General features: G+C 45.3%; 1 protein-coding gene across 1 annotated transcript in view; it reads left to right on the top strand.

Annotated features, from left to right (window-relative positions):
• Positions 1-1,707: 1,707 nt before the first annotated feature.
• MIDEAS (mitotic deacetylase associated SANT domain protein) overlaps positions 1,708-17,308 on the top strand; it is a 144,970-nt gene continuing 129,369 nt past the window's right edge. Inside the window, exon 1 of the mRNA XM_073608873.1 lies at positions 1,708-1,894. The gene's annotated coding sequence lies outside the window, so the exon portion shown is untranslated. The remainder of the gene's footprint in view (positions 1,895-17,308) is intronic.

The raw sequence follows: 17,308 nt of genomic DNA, 5'->3' as shown, positions 1-17,308 counted from the left end.
GCACCCCAGTGTGAAAGGGGTCTAAAGGAGAAGTCCAGCCTGAGCTTTTTAGACTGGGCTTCTCCTATGGGTCACAAAAGTGAGATTGGTTTTGCACTTGTGTGACCCGTTTTCAGCAGAGAACGCTCTCTGCTGACATCACTGGAATCTGATGGAATGACTGGAATCATCATCCCGACTTCCGAAGTCTGGATCCGCCAGCTGCCTTGACTGATGGCAGTCTCCTCGCTGAGACGCCCGCTCCCCGCCCCTCCACAGTTCAGCACTCCAATGATCGTGGAAGAGCAGAGCAGGAGCGATGGTGACAGACAGTCAGAGGGTCAGAGCTGACCAGATGGTCCCCGCCATCTCTATGACCCTCAGAGGCCAGGAAGCAATGTCATGATGTCACTTTCGGCGCAGGCAGATGTAAACTGCTGTTTTTTTTTTTTTTTTGCTGGCAAGCCTAAGATTGTTTTTTTTTTTTTTTTACCTCAGGCTTTCCAGCATAAAGGAGAGATCTGGGGACTTATGGACCCCCAGATCTCTCTGTACAGAGGACCTGTCATGCCCTATTTCTAGTACAAGGGATGTTTACATTCCTTGTAATAGGAAAAAAAGTGATTAAAACATTTTTTTTTAAAGGGAAAGTGTAAAAAAAAAGATAAAAAAATAAATAAAAGAAACAATAATTAAAAAAAAAAATAAAAAATGATCACTCCCCCATCCACTTGTGCTCGCAGAAGTGAACGCATATGTCGGTCGAGCCCGCATATGAAAACGGCGTTCAAACCACACGTTTGAGGTTTCGCCGCGATCGTTAGAGCGAGAGCAATAATTCTAGCCCAAGACCTCCTCTAAACTTGTAACCTGTAAAAATATTTCACGTGTGGTTTTTTTTTAAACTCATGAAAGTGGTTTTTTTCCCACAAAAATTAGCAAAAAATTCCATAGAGTCTCTGCTAAAAAAATAAAAAATAAATAAAAAAATTACCAAAAATTATATATATATATATATATATATATATATATATATATATATAAATGTTTGGCGGGTTCTAAGTAATCTTGTAGAAAAAACACAGATTTTTACATCTATGAGAGAAATGTCAGAATTGGCCTGGTTGGCAAGTGGTTAAGCTGTAAAGGCAGTGGAGGGGGCGGGGGGCGCACATGATGGAATCCTTTGCTTTGCAGCCGAAGAAGAGATGAAACCTCGTCATGTTTGATGGGCACTACTGTCTGTGACTCATTAAGGTGAATGGGGCTGAACTGCAACCGCCCCACAACTGTGTGCAATGCATGTGGTTGTGGCATGGTGGTGTGGCAGTTACAGGGTTAAAACCAGCAGTGAGAAAGCAACAGATTGCATCCCCACCGCCTGTCAAATGCCTCTGAAAAGGGATCCACCGCAGATCGCTTTTTAGAGCCATGGCAGACCCTGCTGCCTGTGTAATCCAGCCCTTACTTTATCTAAAATGAGAAAAAGTTTTCCTTTTAGCTCAACTTTAACCTCCTGCAGACAGTGATCAGAACAATCTAGATGTACACAGCCCAGACCCCCCTGACCTGTCAGTGTCACAGCCTGTCCAGGGTGTCCTGTCCTGCAGCACTGATCTAAAGGTCACCCATCCCTGTCTGCAGATGACATTCCTGCACTTCCCTCCTCCACCAGAAGGAGGAGTAGAGGAGACGAGGAAGTGACGCCTGCATGGAGTGAGACTAGCAGAGAAAAGAAGTTTTGTAGGACTGGGAGTTGTTGACTTGTTGGGGGAAGCAGTGCAGTGCTGGGTGTGGACTCCGGACTGACAGTCCTGCATACTATTTCTTGGAGTTTGGGAAGTTTTCTCTGCAGATCCAGCTGGAGGAATCTCATCACTGAACACAGCATGTGCATGGAGGGGACTGAGGACAGGTCTGTATGATTGCACTGAGCATGTCCTGGGGGGGAGGGGGGCTCATTCACATCATGTCACATCATAATCATCTACATGTCATGGAGAGCTCAGATCTTCCTGTCCCCTGTGTGTATTATAATGCAGGATAAATGCATGTGCAAGAAAAGTGAAAGTGTCTCAGTGAGTCTCACTTCCACCATTGCAGCTCTTTCACTTGCTGCATGTGTTTGCATTGGAACTTATCACAAACGCACGTAAATGCAACCAGGTGAAAAATAAATAATGCAAAAAAAAGTGCTGCAAACGCATTTAAAAACCATGTGAATGTTTATGCAGAACAGCATTAAGTGGGATTGCAAATTAATGGAGCCCTAAGGCCCCTTTCACACCTGAAACTGCAAGTAACTGCATGTTTTTGATGCATGTAGTTGCGTTTTTCTATCTGCGTTTGTCCTTTGTGGTCACTTCCTTCTTTCTATCCTTGGGCTTCTATGTGATCCTTTGGCAGTGCGTTTTGCATGCATTTTTGTGCATTTGCATGCTGTACTTTTTTTGCACTGTGCTGCACTGCAATGGTGTGAACTGTGCCCATAGGATAGACTGGATTTTGGACTGTCTATACAGTTGGAGTGCAGTCCAAAATGCATCTGGTGTGAAAGGCGTTTTAGCGCTAAAAAAAGCGCCTTAAAAGCGCCTCCCATGCCACCCCAGTGTGAAAGCCTGAGTACTTTGACACTGAGACAATGCGTTTCTGGGACGTTACAAAAAGTCCTGCAAGCAGCATCTTGTATACAGCACTCCTAAACCGCCCCTGCCCATTGGAATACATGGGCAGCGCTTCCAAAGCACCTGAAAAGCGTTTCAGAAGTGCCGCAACACGGTTGGTTTTAACCCTTTCTTTTGGCCGCTAGTGGGGGTTAAAAACGCTAAAAGAACAGTAAAGCGCGACCCCAGTGTGAAAGTAGCCTAAGCGCTTCATATCACAATCCCTGTGTTCAGCGTGTGCTTCCTTTTTGTGCGTTTATATGTGTTTTGTGATGCATTTGCAGAGCGTTTTTTTTTTTTGCCATTAATTTTTTTTTTCTTGAGTTGTATTCACATGCTTTTACAGCGCAAAATGCAGCATGCTCCCTTTTTATTAAACCCAGGTGAAAGCACTGGAAGTCAAACATTTGGGGGTCCTGGAACGCATGAAAATCACATGCAGTTCTGTGCAGCTGCCTTTCAAGTGCATTTTAGAAAAAGGGGACTTTTTCCCTGCGTTTCCTTTCCCACAAGTACAGCAGCCCATGCAAATGAATGACAACGGAGACACAAATATGTGAACAGATCCCACAGCCCCATTCACATGGCACTGTCAAACCTGCGTTTCTTTACGTTTAGAGGACTTTCTCATATAAACGCATGTAATGATTTTTTTGGTGGTGCTGTTCACACTGAGCGTGTTTAGAGAAAATAGAATTCTGTGGGTTTAGGGTCTAATTAGGATACTCTAAATTCATGTAAACGCAGCTAAAGCAGAACCATCTAAAAGCAGGAAGAAGGGATCTGGAAATCATAAAAGTAGTTCCTGGATCACTTCTCCTTCATTTAAAAAAAGGTAAACACGGGAGTGCCAGTGTGAATGAGGCCTAAAGGTGTCATCTAGGCTCACTATAACACGTCCATTTTTCTTGTACATGCATTCATATTGCATTGTAAAATGCGTATGATCCTTAGGCTGCGTTCACACATGAATGATGTGCGTTTTAACGCGATAGCTCATTGGGGCTAAGTGCCGGTTCACACTGCTGCGCTGCGAATTTGTTCCGTTTTTTTGTCCTGTGTGAGGTGCGATTTTACCGCGAATTTCAGGAGTTGGTCATAGCTGCGATTGATGTTCTAGCCAATGGAATCATAATGGAAAAAGAAAAAAGGTGTTAACTTCCTGTGTATTTCCTGGTTTTTGTGGAGAGTAAGGATGAGCTCCGGCGTGTTCGCATGCTGCACGTGCCGATCCCGCCAGGAAGTCGGCACGGTGCAGCGCTAATCACAGGCAGGGAGACATTTCCCGATGTGTGGCTGCAGAGCTCGGGAAATGTCTCACTGCCTGTGATTAGCGCTGCGCCGTGCCGACTTCCTGGCGGGATCGGCACGTGCAGCATGCGAACACGCCGGAGCTCATCCTTAGTGGAGAGTAGTGTGGTGGAATTCGCACATATCTGAACCAACAATGCGATTCCAGGAAGCTCATTGACTTGAACAGGCTGCTTGCGGTGTAAGAAATGCACCAAAAAAAAAGCTCAAGTGTGTCTGGTTACATACATTTTTCACCCAGAAACCCGTTTTCTGTGCGTTTCTAGAAACGCAGGCAGAAAGGTGTGTTTCCATGCTGCTGAGGTATGAATGCAGCCATAGGACTTTTTTACACTGCAACCCCCACTTTTAATTAGTAGTTCTGCATGCACAATAATATACAAGCATTTTTAATGCGTTTTTGGGTTGATATTTTTTTTTAGTTTCCCCAATGCCTTATTTATCATTTTTTATTTACTGAGTTGCGTTTACATGCGTTCATGTGCATTTACGTGTGTTCCAGTACTTTTACATGCAAAAAATGCAGCATGCTGTAAGCAGCAAAGGCTTGCTGAAAATACACAAATTTTTCTTGCACATGCGTTCCTACTGCATTTAAAACACATTTGAATGCATATGATGTAAAAAATACAGTTGAAAGCATTTTGTTATATCTAGTCGATAAATGCAAAAAAATAAATAAATCCTATTGATCCTGCCAGTGATCTTGTGAGCAGATAACATCCTACAATGCATTCATCAGTTGCATTGTTCCTAAGCAGTGGCGTCGCTAGGGGGTGGCTTTTGGGGCTATAGCCCCAAATCTGGGGCCCATAGCCCCGAGTCTCTGCAGGGGTCCCCGAGGGGAGGCTCTCTGGGGACCCTGATGTAAGTGGGGGGGGGGGCTCTCTGGGAACCCTGATTTAAGGGGGAGGATTTCTGGGGACCCTAATGTCAGGCAGGCTCTCTGGGAACCCTGATGCAAGGGGGTGGCTCTCTGGGGACCCTGATGCAAGGGGGTGGATCTCTGGGGACTCTGATGTAAGGAGGAGGCTCTCTGGGGACCCTGATGTAAGGGGGGGGGGGCTCTCTGGGGACCCTGATGTAAGGGGGGGGCTCTCTGGGAACCCTGATGCAAGGGGGAGGCTCTCTGGGGACCCTGATGCAAGGGGGTGGCTCTCTGGGGACCCTGATGCAAGGGGGTGGCTCTCTGGGGACTCTGATGTAAGGAGGAGGCTCTCCGGGGACCCTGATGTAAGAGAGGCTCTCTGGGGACTCTGATGTAAGGAGGAGGCTCTCCGGGGACCCTGATGTAAGAGAGGCTCTCTGGGGACCCTGATGTAAGGGGGGGGCTCTCTGGGAACCCTGATGCAAGGGGGTGGCTCTCTGGGGACTCTGATGTAAGGAGGAGGCTCTCCGGGGACCCTGATGTAAGAGAGGCTCTCTGGGGACTCTGATGTAAGGAGGAGGCTCTCCGGGGACCCTGATGTAAGAGGGGCTCTCTGGGGACCCTGATGTAAGGGGGGGGCTCTCTGGGGATATATACAGACACATGTATATTGCTGTATATACATGTGTATGCCCGCCCAAGCGTATGACTTTCTTTACTATGCTGCTATGGGCTCTAGCCCCAGATCTTTTGTAGACCTAGCAATGCCCTTGTTCCTAAGTATAACTGAGGACTAGAGAACCCCTCCCATTTATGTTATCAAAATAAGGGGGGAGAGTGTTCTGTAGATCTTGCACCCTTCCCGTCCTAGGGTGACAATGCTGCTTTTTATAGATACGGTATAGTGAATGAGTGTTGTTATAAGACCACAAGTGTGTTACTAGCAGGATCACCAGGTGGTGAAGATAAAGGAGAAAAGCATGAAAAATATAAACAAATGCAGCCACCATGTCTAAGGACCAATATACCACACGCCACACTTTTCACAGATTTATTTGTAATAAATGTTCAAAACCATTTATCATTTTCCTTCCACTTCACAATTATGTGCCACTTTATGTTGGTCTATCACAGTGATGGCGAACCTTGGCACCCCCAGATGTTTTGGAACTACATTTCCCATGATGCTCATCTACACTGCAGAGTGCATGAGCATCATGGGAAATGTAGTTCCAAAACATCTGGGGTGCCAAGGTTCGCCATTACTGGTCTATCACATATCCCAATAAAATACATTTACATTTTTTTTTGGTTATAACATGACTAAATGTGGAACATTTCAAGAGGTATGAATACTTTTTCAAGGCACTGTAAGTAATGTTTCTTTTTTTTCAGCCTGTAAACGCTCCTCTTCTGTAAACGCCTGTGTGCATGGACGGACACATAGGCTAACATAGAGGTGCTTTTTACAGGCTGAGAAAAAAGATGCCAAATTCCTGTAACGGCGGCATTTTTTAAGCTCAGTTTGCATGAGGCCTTAGAGGGGAAATCGTCCAATGGGGGACACTAGTTCTTGTGACTAACTGGGATTTTTCTCACTTTTTCCTCTCTCACTTCCTGTTGTGGCTATAGCACAGGAAGTGAAGAGAAATCTTCCCAATGGGACACAGATAGCAAAAAACAAAAACAAAAAAAAAAACCCACAAAAAAAACCTAAAGGCAAAGTTTAAAGTGAAACTCCAGCCAAAATATATTTTTGTAGTTTGGTGTAGTGTGAGGAATGGTTTGAACACCTCCTTTTTTTTTTTTTTTTTTTTTTTTTTTTTTTTTTTTTCTTCTTCAACACGTCAACTTTATTTGGTTTTGAATAAATTGGAAAAAGCTTAGCCACTGTGATGGGATTCTGTATGGTACTGTATTACATTGTAAAAAAATTGCATTTTCTGGTCAAAAGCAGTCTAGAGCAGTGATTCTCAAGTACCCCCAACAGGCCATGTTTTGGGAATTTCTCTTAGGGCCAGTTCACACCATAGAAACGCAGTCCGGATGCGTTCCAGATGCTTTTCTGCATGTGCGTTTTTGATGCAGTCCGGTGCATTTTTTCCTCCTCCTTTTTTTATTAACCTTAAATAAGGACATGTGTGTTCCAGGGCATTTTTAATGCGTTTTACAGCGTTCCAGTGCAGGAAAATTGAAGCATGTTCTACTTTTTTTTTTTTTTTCTGGAACTGACCGCACTGGTGTGAACTATGTCATTGAAAACCATATAACCTACTTACCATGCGTTTTTGATGCTGAAAAAAAAAAACGCACTGGACTGCATGTGGTGTGATAAAATGGCTGTCCAAAATACCAAGCCATTGACTCTGATTTAAAGCACCTTTGCAAGATAATGGAAAGCCTGAAAACATGACCTGTTGGGGCACCTTGAGGACTGGAGTTGAGAAACACGGGTCTAGACAACTCCCTGTTTTTCAGATGCATCATGGGAAATTGAAAGAATCCCTTCCTTAGCTTCACTGGAAACAATCTTTCATAAAACTTGGCATCCCCTGGTTACTGCTTACTGGTTACTAATATTTTCCCCATGTTTGTGCTGATGATCTGTATGTATAATTAAGCTGAAAACGATTGGAATATTGTCAGTAATTATGACTGAGCCCTTCCCGCTCCAGCCCCGGAATCCCTTTTAACAAGGTCTTTTTATGCCTGGGGGAACTGCCTGATCACGTGACCACTTGACCACTGTGATTGGCTGTCACTTGATCGGGAGTCAGTCCTGCCAGCTCCTGATCACACGCCGCCATCTTGGATTTGGGAGCTGGCTGTATCTTCTTCATCCTGCACTGCCGGCCCCCCAGTTGCAGCGCCCCTACGCATTTGTGAAATGAACAGACTGCGGGGGGACTGTCCTGAAGCCTCCAGGGATGGGTGATATGATATCCCAGAAGGCTTTGGGCTGCTGAGAGCTACGGAACGCATGCCAATGACGAAGTCCAGCAAAAAAGGGACATGCTTTACAAATGGAGAAAAAAAAAAAATACATTTACGGTAATTATGTAACAGGGAGGGGTAAGGATTAGAAGAATGCTGGCTTTACCTTTCCTATGAAGGTTGGCTTTAATCCCAGTGCAGACTTTTTTCAGTAGCCCTCAGCTCGTTAACTTTTATAGGAGAGCTGAGGGCTGTTTGAAGTCTGGGTGAGTATAGAGATGAGCTGTGTAAAGACTGACAGTTGCTAAGGCAGGATATAAAGCCGTCATTAGGAGCAAACAATAATGAGAAAAACATAGGGCTGCTATTGCTGAACTATCTTTTTGAAAAAGCTAATTGCATGGCTGTCCTGCTGAACTTCCAATGAGTCGGTGACCCTGAACACGTTTGCACAGCAGGATTTCTGATTGCACTTGCTGCATGCTTGTTCTGGGGCTGTGCTTCAAAGTTTTGGACTACCAGGCAACAAGTATTTTCAGAAGGAGGTCCGTAATGGCAGCCCCATACTACAGGTAGGTTTCTTTTAAAGGGTCAGTCCTCTACTGAGATTTCAGTGTTTTGTAGAAAGCTGAACTCCAGGGATTGTCTGTTTTTGTATACTTACAGTGGTCCCGTTTGGTCCAATGTTCCCATACATATCTCATACCTGATAGGCTACTGGGGAAGCTGGAAATCACTATAGTAGTCAGTGCTCTAATGCCCTGTACACACGGTCGGATTTTCCGATGGAAAATGTGTGATAGGACCTTGTTGTCGGAAATTCCGACCGTGTGTAGGCTCCATCACACATTTTCCATAGGAATTTCTGACACACAAAGTTTGAGAGCAGGATATAAAATTTTCCGACAACAAAATCGGAAATTTCCAATCGTGTGTACACAAATCCGATGGACAAAGTACCACGCATGCTCAGAGTAAATTAAGAGGTGAAAGCTATTAGCTACTGCCCCGTTTATAGTCCTGATGTACGCATATTACGTCACCGCGTTCAGAACGATCGGATTTTCCGACAACTTTGTGTGACCGTGTGTATGCAAGACAAGTTTGAGCCAACATCCATCGGAAAAAATCCATGGATTTTGTTGTCGGAATGTCCGATCAATGTCCGACCGTGTGTACAGGGCATTACAGTGATGGACATAATTTTCTGGGTCCTGCTCAGGTTCTATGCAAGCTGCTTCTCCTCTGCTCACTTGGCAATGCCACAATTCATAGAACATATTTTTTTTTAACCACTTTAGCTCCAGGAAGATTTAGCCCAGTTCATGACCAGGCCATTTTTTTGCCTTTTGGCACTACGTTACTTTAACTGATAATTGCGCGGTCATGCAACACTGTACCCAAAAAATGTATGTCCTTTTTCCCCACAAATAGAGCTTTCTTTTGGTGATATTTGACCACCTCTGTTTATTTTTTGTGCTATAAACAAAAAAACAAAAAAAACAACTGTCAATTTAAAAAAAACAAAAAAACATTTTTTACTTTCTGCTTTAAATTATATCCTATATAAAAAAAAAAAAAAAAAAAATCAAATTTCTTCATAAATTTAGGTCAATATGTAGTCTGCTACATATTTTTGGTTAAAAAAAATTCCCTATAAGCATATAGAGATTGGTTTGCAGAAGAGTTTTATAGCGTCTAAAAGTTATGGGATATATTTATGGAATTTTTATTTTTCTACTAGTAATGGCGGCGATAGGCGAGTTATAGCGGGACTGCGATATTGCAGTGGACACTTTACTAATGACACTGGCAGGGAAGGGGTTAACAGGGGCGATCAAAGGGTTTCCTGTGTTCCGAAGATGTGTTTCAGTGTAGTGGGGGAGGTGCTTTTACTAGTGGAAGGCATGGATCAGTGTCCCTGCTTTACAGGAACACAGGATCCATACCTTCTGTACTCCTAGAACGGCGATATGCCTTGTTTACATAAACAGACTGCAGTTTCTGCCTGTGTAAAGAACGATCAGCGGGTGCAAGTGGACATCAGGGCTGAGGGACCCACTGATCAGCTCCTGCTGTGTAAAATCACAGCAGGAGCGAGCCTCCGGTGGCGCGCACTCGTGCCCAATACCCGGAAGTGCAGAATCATGTGTATATATACATGATTTTGCGCAGAGCGACCAGTCTGTAGCAGTAAATGTGCTATGGGGCGGTCGGCAAGTGAATACAAGGTGTTCTATGATTGGACAAGATGGAGATCATGACTTCAACGCCTCTCCAGTTCACCCCATCCAATCGAAGAACACCTTGTATTTATTGAAAAGAATATAAATGAATGGCAGCAGTGTCATGTGAGTGATCCCCTGTGTTCTATGTGGAGGGGAGGGGAAGACTCTCGCACAGCCAACGGCTACAGTGGCTGTCATCTTCCCCAGTAGCCAATCAGGTATGAGATATGCATAATTACATTATACTAAGCTGGACCAATGTCAGTACGAGATTACAGATAGTTCATAGAGTTTGACCCATTGGCACCAGCCGCACACAAATATGCAGCCTCTCGATGGGTGGGTCTTGGTGCCGAGCGGCTGCATATTTGCGTGCATTTGTGGTATACAGCTGTGCCAAGAGCTCGAGTCCGGTTAACGGCTAACGGAAAGCTCATGATCGCTTCTTACAATTGGGAGCTTTCCCATCATGTGAGCACAGGTTATGTACAGCATAGTGATGGCATCACTGATACTTTTTCAAGGTAAAATCGGTTTTGCAAAGACATATGGTGCACACAAAATAGATTTACTGTATATCCTTTGTGGCTATTGAAGAATCAAACCACTTGCCGACTATATACTGTACATATATGACGGCAAGGCGCAGGCTCACGTACCTAGTATGTGATCCTGCACTTCTGAGTCTGGGGTACGCATTGGGCGCTGCTGGCGACCTGCTCCCACTGTGGTTGAGCACTGATCTGTAGGTACCATGGCCTTAATGTCCGCCGGTAACCGCCGATTGTTGGGCAGAGAGCCAGAACGGCGATCTGCCTATGTAAACAAGGCAGGTTGCTGTTCTGTCAGTAGGGAAGGCATTGATCCTGTGTTCATGGATCAATGGATCAATGCCTTCTTATATTAAAAGCAGCACACACACACAGTGAGAAAGCACATTTAATCCTTTGATTGCCCCTGATGTTAACCCCTTCCCTGCCAGTGTCATTAGTACAGTGACAGTGCATATTTTTAGCACTGATCACTGTATTAGTGTCACTGGTTCCCAAAAAGTGTCAGTCATTGTTTTCCGATTTGTCCGCCGCGATATTGCACTCCTGCTATAAGTCGCTGATAGCCGCCATTACTAATAAAAAATAAATAAGAATTCCATAAATAGATCCCATAGTTTGTAGACCCTATAACTTTTGCGCAAACCAATCCATATACGCTTATTGGGTTTCCTTTTACCAAAAACATGTAGCAGAATACATATTGGCCTAAATTGATGAAGAAATGTAAATAAAAAAAAAAAATAAAAATCACTTTTTTTTTTTTGGATTTGTTTTACAGCAGAAAGTAAATATATAGTTGTTTTTTTTGTTTTTTTTTTTTTTTTTTTCAAAATTTCGGTTTTCTTTTGTTTATAGCACAAAAAATAAAACCGCAGAGGTGATCAAATGCTACAAAAAGAAAGCTCTATTTGTGGGGGAAAAAATGGACTTACATTTTATTTGGGTACAGCGTCGCACAACCACGCAACTGTCAGTTAAAGTAATGTATTGTCACATCACAAACAATGGCCTGGTCGTGAAGGGGGGTAAATCTTCCAGAGGTTAAGTGAAAGTGGTTGAAAATCTAGTTACACCACTTGTACCTACAGGTAATCCCTATATGTAATAAAGCTTACCTGTAGGTACTGTAAATATCTCCTAAACCTGCATGGTTTAGGAGACCTTTACAATATGCGCCGACGTCATCGGCGCATGTGCTGTGAAGAAACAGCCCTCTGTGCCATTACTTCACTAGCAAGTTCCGTGACTGGCGGCTCCCGTGCAGGAGTGACGTCACGCGACTCCCCGGACAGTCACAGAGCCATGGTCTGCGGCCCCAGAAGGACAAGGGGCGAAGATGGATGCGAGGACAATGCAGGCTTTGTTTGCAGGTAAATGCCAGATAATGGGCTAGTATGCATAATGGGCTATTATATTAGCCCATTATGCTTTTACTTTGCAAGGGGAAAAGAGAGGGTTTAGGGTTCATCAGGGTCTACTTCCTCTTTAAGGGCCAATTCACACCATAGAAATGCAGTCCGGATGCGTTCCAGGTGCTTTTCTGCATGCACGTTTTTGATACATTTTTGATGCAGTCCAGTGCTTTTTTCCCTCCTCTTTTTTCTTAACCTTAAATAAGGACAAGTGTGTTGCAGTGCGCTTTTGGTGCATTTAGGTGCGTTCCAGTGCGTTTTTGATACGTTTTACAGCATTCCAGTACAGTCCAGTGCAGAAAAAATGCAGCATGTTCTACTTTTTTACTGGAACGCACTGGAACTGACCGCACTGGTGTGAACTATGCCATTGGAAACCATATAACCTACTTTCCATGCGTTTTTGATGCAGAAAAAAAATGGACTGCATGTGGTGTAAACTGGCCTTAAGGTTAAGAAAAAAGAGGGGGGGGGGGGCACTGGACGGCATCAAAAATGCACATGCAGAAAAGCACCTGGAACGCATCTGGACTTCGTTTCTATGGTGTGAACTGGCCCTAAATAAGAACAAGTGTGTTGCGGTGTGTTCCAGTGCAGAAAAAATGCAGCATGTTCTACTTTTTTTTTTTTTTTTTCTGGAACGTCAAGCACTGGTGTGGACTATGCCATCGAAAAGCATATAACCTACTTTCCATGCATTTTTGATGCAGAAAAAAAACGCACTGGACTGCATGTGGTGTGAACTGGCCCTAAGGGTATATTCACATTGAACGCGGGGTCAGCTGAACTCGCATGATTTCAAACCCGCATTTCAGTGCGAGTTCGGGGGGGTGATTTGAAGGACATCTATGCGGGTTCCTGCACAGATGTCTATAGAAACCGCCCCAGACGTTGACAAAAGTTGTGTAGGAACTACTTTTGGAAATCAGTGCGGCGCTGCAAAGTCAGCGTTGCACCGATTGGGACAGTGCCGTTGCCGGCAATAGGCTGCGAGTTGGCATGCGTCAAATCGCGCCAATCTTAACGGGGGTCTTAACCAGCTGATCATTTCTGATATCTCCCAGGGGCTCTATTGCTGAGGTTTCTGCACACTTCTCATTGTTATGATGAGGTGTTCCCACTCTGTCTGCTGGTTTTTACTTGTATTTATATCATGAAGAATGCAGCAGTGCTAAAGTGCGGTGGTTGTACCTTCGGCATAGTAACCTGGCGTATCTGCGTGGGATGTTGCGTAAAGGTGACAGGTCTGCTTTATTAGTTTCTTGCAAATGAATGTGTAGATAGGAGACAGAAGATTGTGTAATTCTGTGTTCTAAAGGTCAGCCGGATGACTTCATTTTAAAGCAATATGAGATTTAATTTGCTGGAATCTGGAGGGCGAACATCAGCGATTGAAGGAAATGCCTTGGCAGGCGATGCTTGCAGAGAGTCCGGAGCACGCAGCACAGCGCTTTCATGGTCTTGCATCAGCAGTGCCGATAAGTCATGTGACCTCCCCACATTGTGTATGTTGTACTGACTCCCGACATGTTCTACTGGAGTGGGGGAGCTCCGAGCCGAATTAATATTAGAATAGAAGAATTAGAATAGGGTTCTGGGTTCATCTTTAAACGCAGAGCGCATTTGACGCCCTGTGATAAAATGTGACAGATGTGCATCCCAGTGGAAGCATGTCATTACAGCTGCCCTGCATACTTCGGAATTAATAGTCTGGGTGTTGAGTGATAGTTATTGTGCAAGATTGCATTTGCAGAACAGTGTTGACGATTAGCATTGCAAATAACACAGAGCAGATCCCAGCCCATGGGCACCGGGCCAACTTCCTCTCTGTCCTTTGACCCAAAGTCTCTTCTCATGTTCACTTTGTGTAATGCTGAGTTTGGGTGTCGCTGTGGAGAATGGAGCAATTGTTTTGGTTCAGGCTGAAAAAAAAAATCTAGTTTGACAGTTTTTTTTTTTTTTTTTGTGTTAGAAATTTAAATATAGAAATTGTTTGATGTCAGCAATTGAGTGTCGTCAGAGGGGAACAAAATCTTGAAAGGAGATACTCTGGTTAGAAAGAAACGCCTGTGTGCCGAGTATTGGCTCTGCCTATCTTTTAAAAATCTTTTTCTGTTCAGCATGGTGTTACCCTGATACAGTCTACAGCAGTGACAGCCGACTTGGGAACTATTGGGGGCCTTGAGTGCACCCCCATAAGGCTGCACAATAGCATCACATGTTCATGATTTAAAGTGCATTGTGTTGAGTTGAGCAGCACACTCAAAATTATTGGGCTGTAATGCACTGAGAAAATTGGGTCCTGCTGCATTTGTTTACAGTGTACTACCACATACACTGAGGAGAAAGAAGAAGAAGAAAAATAAGTCCTATTGTTGGTGTCATTGCCAGTAATGGAAACTCCTAGCACTGGTGTCAGTGACTGCAATAAAAATCCTTAGCATCAGTGTTATTGGATGCAATATTAGGCTCCAGAATTGGTGTCAGTGATTGAGATAATAACACCCAGCATTGGTGTCAGTGGCCGCAATCGCCACCCCCAGCATTGGTGTCAGTGGCCGCAATCGCCACCCCCAGCATTGGTGTCAGTGGCCGCAATCGCCACCCCCCAGCATTGGTGTCAGTGGCCGCAATCGCCACCCCCCAGCATTGGTGTCAGTGGCCGCAATCGCCACCCCCCCAGCATTGGTGTCAGTGGCCGCAATCGCCACCCCCCCAGCATTGGTGTCAGTGGCCGCAATCGCCACCCCCCCAGCATTGGTGTCAGTGGCCGCAATCGCCACCCCCCAGCATTGGTGTCAGTGGCCGCAATCGCCACCCCCCAGCATTGGTGTCAGTGGCCGCAATCGCCACCCCCCAGCATTGGTGTCAGTGGCCGCAATCGCCACCCCCCAGCATTGGTGTCAGTGGCCGCAATCGCCACCCCCCAGCATTGGTGTCAGTGACCGCAATCGCCACACCAAGCATTGGTGTCAGTGGCCGCAATCGCCACACCAAGCATTGGTGTCAGTGACCGCAATGTTTAAAATAAAATCTTTCTGTTTTCATTACGTACTTTATTTTAGTGATGTCATCACTGGGTCTCTGTGCTTGTCTTTGCAATGCAGGCAGATCGTGGTTGGTTGGAGGGGCTGTACAAAGTTTCCTGAAAACATCACAGCACCTTTGTGTCTCGTTACTCCTCTAAAGAGCCCTTAGTCCTGATGCAAGCAATGGGCTAGCTCTTCAGAGGAGTTATGCAAATATCAAACTGCCTTGATGAAAGGTTTTCAGTTTGCAGATGTGGGAGTCCCTAGCAGGCTAATTGTGCATACAGACCATCCTAGATAACTCCATCATGTGGGCTGTTCTTCTGTATTTGAAAAAACTGATATGCAATGAAGAAAGGCAAGGTTTTGGGACATGTACAGTATGGCTGGTGAGGAAAGGGCTAGATCAGGGGTGTCAAGCTGAATTTCATTGTGGGCCGCACCAGCATTACGGTTGCCCTCATAAAGGGCCAGTTGTATCTGTAAGACTAGATGTCCAGAGCACCCCACACCCTCTTTCATCAGATGTCAAGAGTCCCGCCCTCTCCTTTACATCACAGAGCATCCCCCAACTTATGCTGCTGCCAGGAAGAAGCTGGAAAGCAGAAAGCGCAGGGTCTAGGGGTGCGCATCTTCACTGGTCAACGATTCGATTCGATTCCGCGATGCATCACGATTACCGACAAGCTCCCACTTCCGCTTGGGCCGCCTAGGCGGCCCTTCCACCCTGCAATCTTCTGGGACACATCACAGTTCCCAAAAGATTGCCCGGCTATGCAGGAAAGTGCAGTGAGACATGCGCACCCGGCTGTGCCCGAGGCAGCCACTTGTGCCCGTCAAATGCTGCCATCACTTCACTAACCCCCCCCACAATGCACAGGCCACCACTGGTGCTGACAGTTCCTTGGCATTCATGTTTGCACCTTCCAGCACACTAGGAGTTAACAGTGGAATGTGCACAGGATAGCCAGGGACCTGTCAGCACAGAGCGAGAGGTGTAAGTAGAGTACACATTTGTACTCACTGTTTTTAAAATCACTTTCTTTTAATAAATGCCGTGTTACAATGAATGAAGTGCACCGCTGTACTGTATGTGCTTTTTGAAAAAATGTCACTTCATACTGAATTTCACAGTAGTACAATACATCCCGCTCATCTCACGTCTCCTGAGTCCTGACGTCAGCGGGGAATTCTCAGTCCCGCCCGCCTCTCTTCTGATACGATAGCTATAGACAGCGGGCGGGGCTGAGAATTCCCCGCTGACGTCAGGACTCAGGAGGCGAGAGAGGCGGGGGGGCCGGGAGTCAAATGAGCGGGATTTATTGTACTACTGTGAAATTTGGTATGAAGTGACATGTTTTTTTAAAAAGCACATACAGCGGTGCACTTCATTCATTGTAACACGGCATTTATTAAAATAAAGTAATTTTAAAAATACGCTCCAAGCGCTTTCCCGGGAGAGGTGGGGCTAGTCGTTATGACGTCACCCGCAATCAATTTTCCGGTCCTTATGCATCGATGCCGCATCGGGGACACCCGAATCGCGATGCATCGATGCCGCATCGGGGACACCCGAATCGCGATGCATCGATGCAACGATTATTTTCAGCACCCCTAGCAGGGTCTGGAGGAGGATAAGAGAACTAGAATCAGTTGCCAGAGTCTGCTGAATGCTGAGACAAGAGGAGGAGGAGATGAGGGGGTGCTGCGGCTGCACAGAGAGGCACAGCGTCTAGTGGAGGATTTCAGTCCTCCTCTCTGCTGCCGACTGCTGAGACGAGGTGGGGGTAGAGACGAGGGGGGTACCTCAGCTGCAGGGGAGGTGCAAGGACCTCATGAAATGGCCTGGTGGTGCATATTTGACACGTGGACTAGATAATGCTGGATGCCTTCCAACCAGAAAATGAGACCTTCTCTATTTGACTCAAGGCTGGTTCACATTAGATGCGGTGCAAATTCACTGCAAATCCGCAACACATCAAAATCACAACCTGTTCATGCGAACTGATTGCAGAGTGTATGTTAAGTTAACGACACCCCACAATCAGTTTGCAAAACGCAACGCGATTCTGGTGGGGGCAAAAAAAGGGTCCTACACAAGTTTGGTCCAAATTCGATGCAAATTCAGCCATACAGAATTTGTATGGCAACTCCAGACATTGCATGTGATCTGCACAGTAATGCGGTGCGATCTAATGCGGTCTAGTGTGAACTGGCCCTTACTGTACCTTCTATTGCACACTGCGGGAAGCTCTCAGTGTGCAGTGAAATCGGAGAAAGCTATTTCAGTAGAGGAGAGGAGCCTATACAAAGTGCAAGACTAAAGATAA

The sequence above is a fragment of the Aquarana catesbeiana genome, linkage group LG13 (assembly GCF_042186555.1).
Source record: "Aquarana catesbeiana isolate 2022-GZ linkage group LG13, ASM4218655v1, whole genome shotgun sequence".
Classification (NCBI taxonomy): Eukaryota; Metazoa; Chordata; class Amphibia; order Anura; family Ranidae; genus Aquarana; species Aquarana catesbeiana.
The sequence above is the reverse complement of the archived record's forward strand: the minus strand, read 5'-3'. Positions and strand labels throughout refer to the sequence as shown.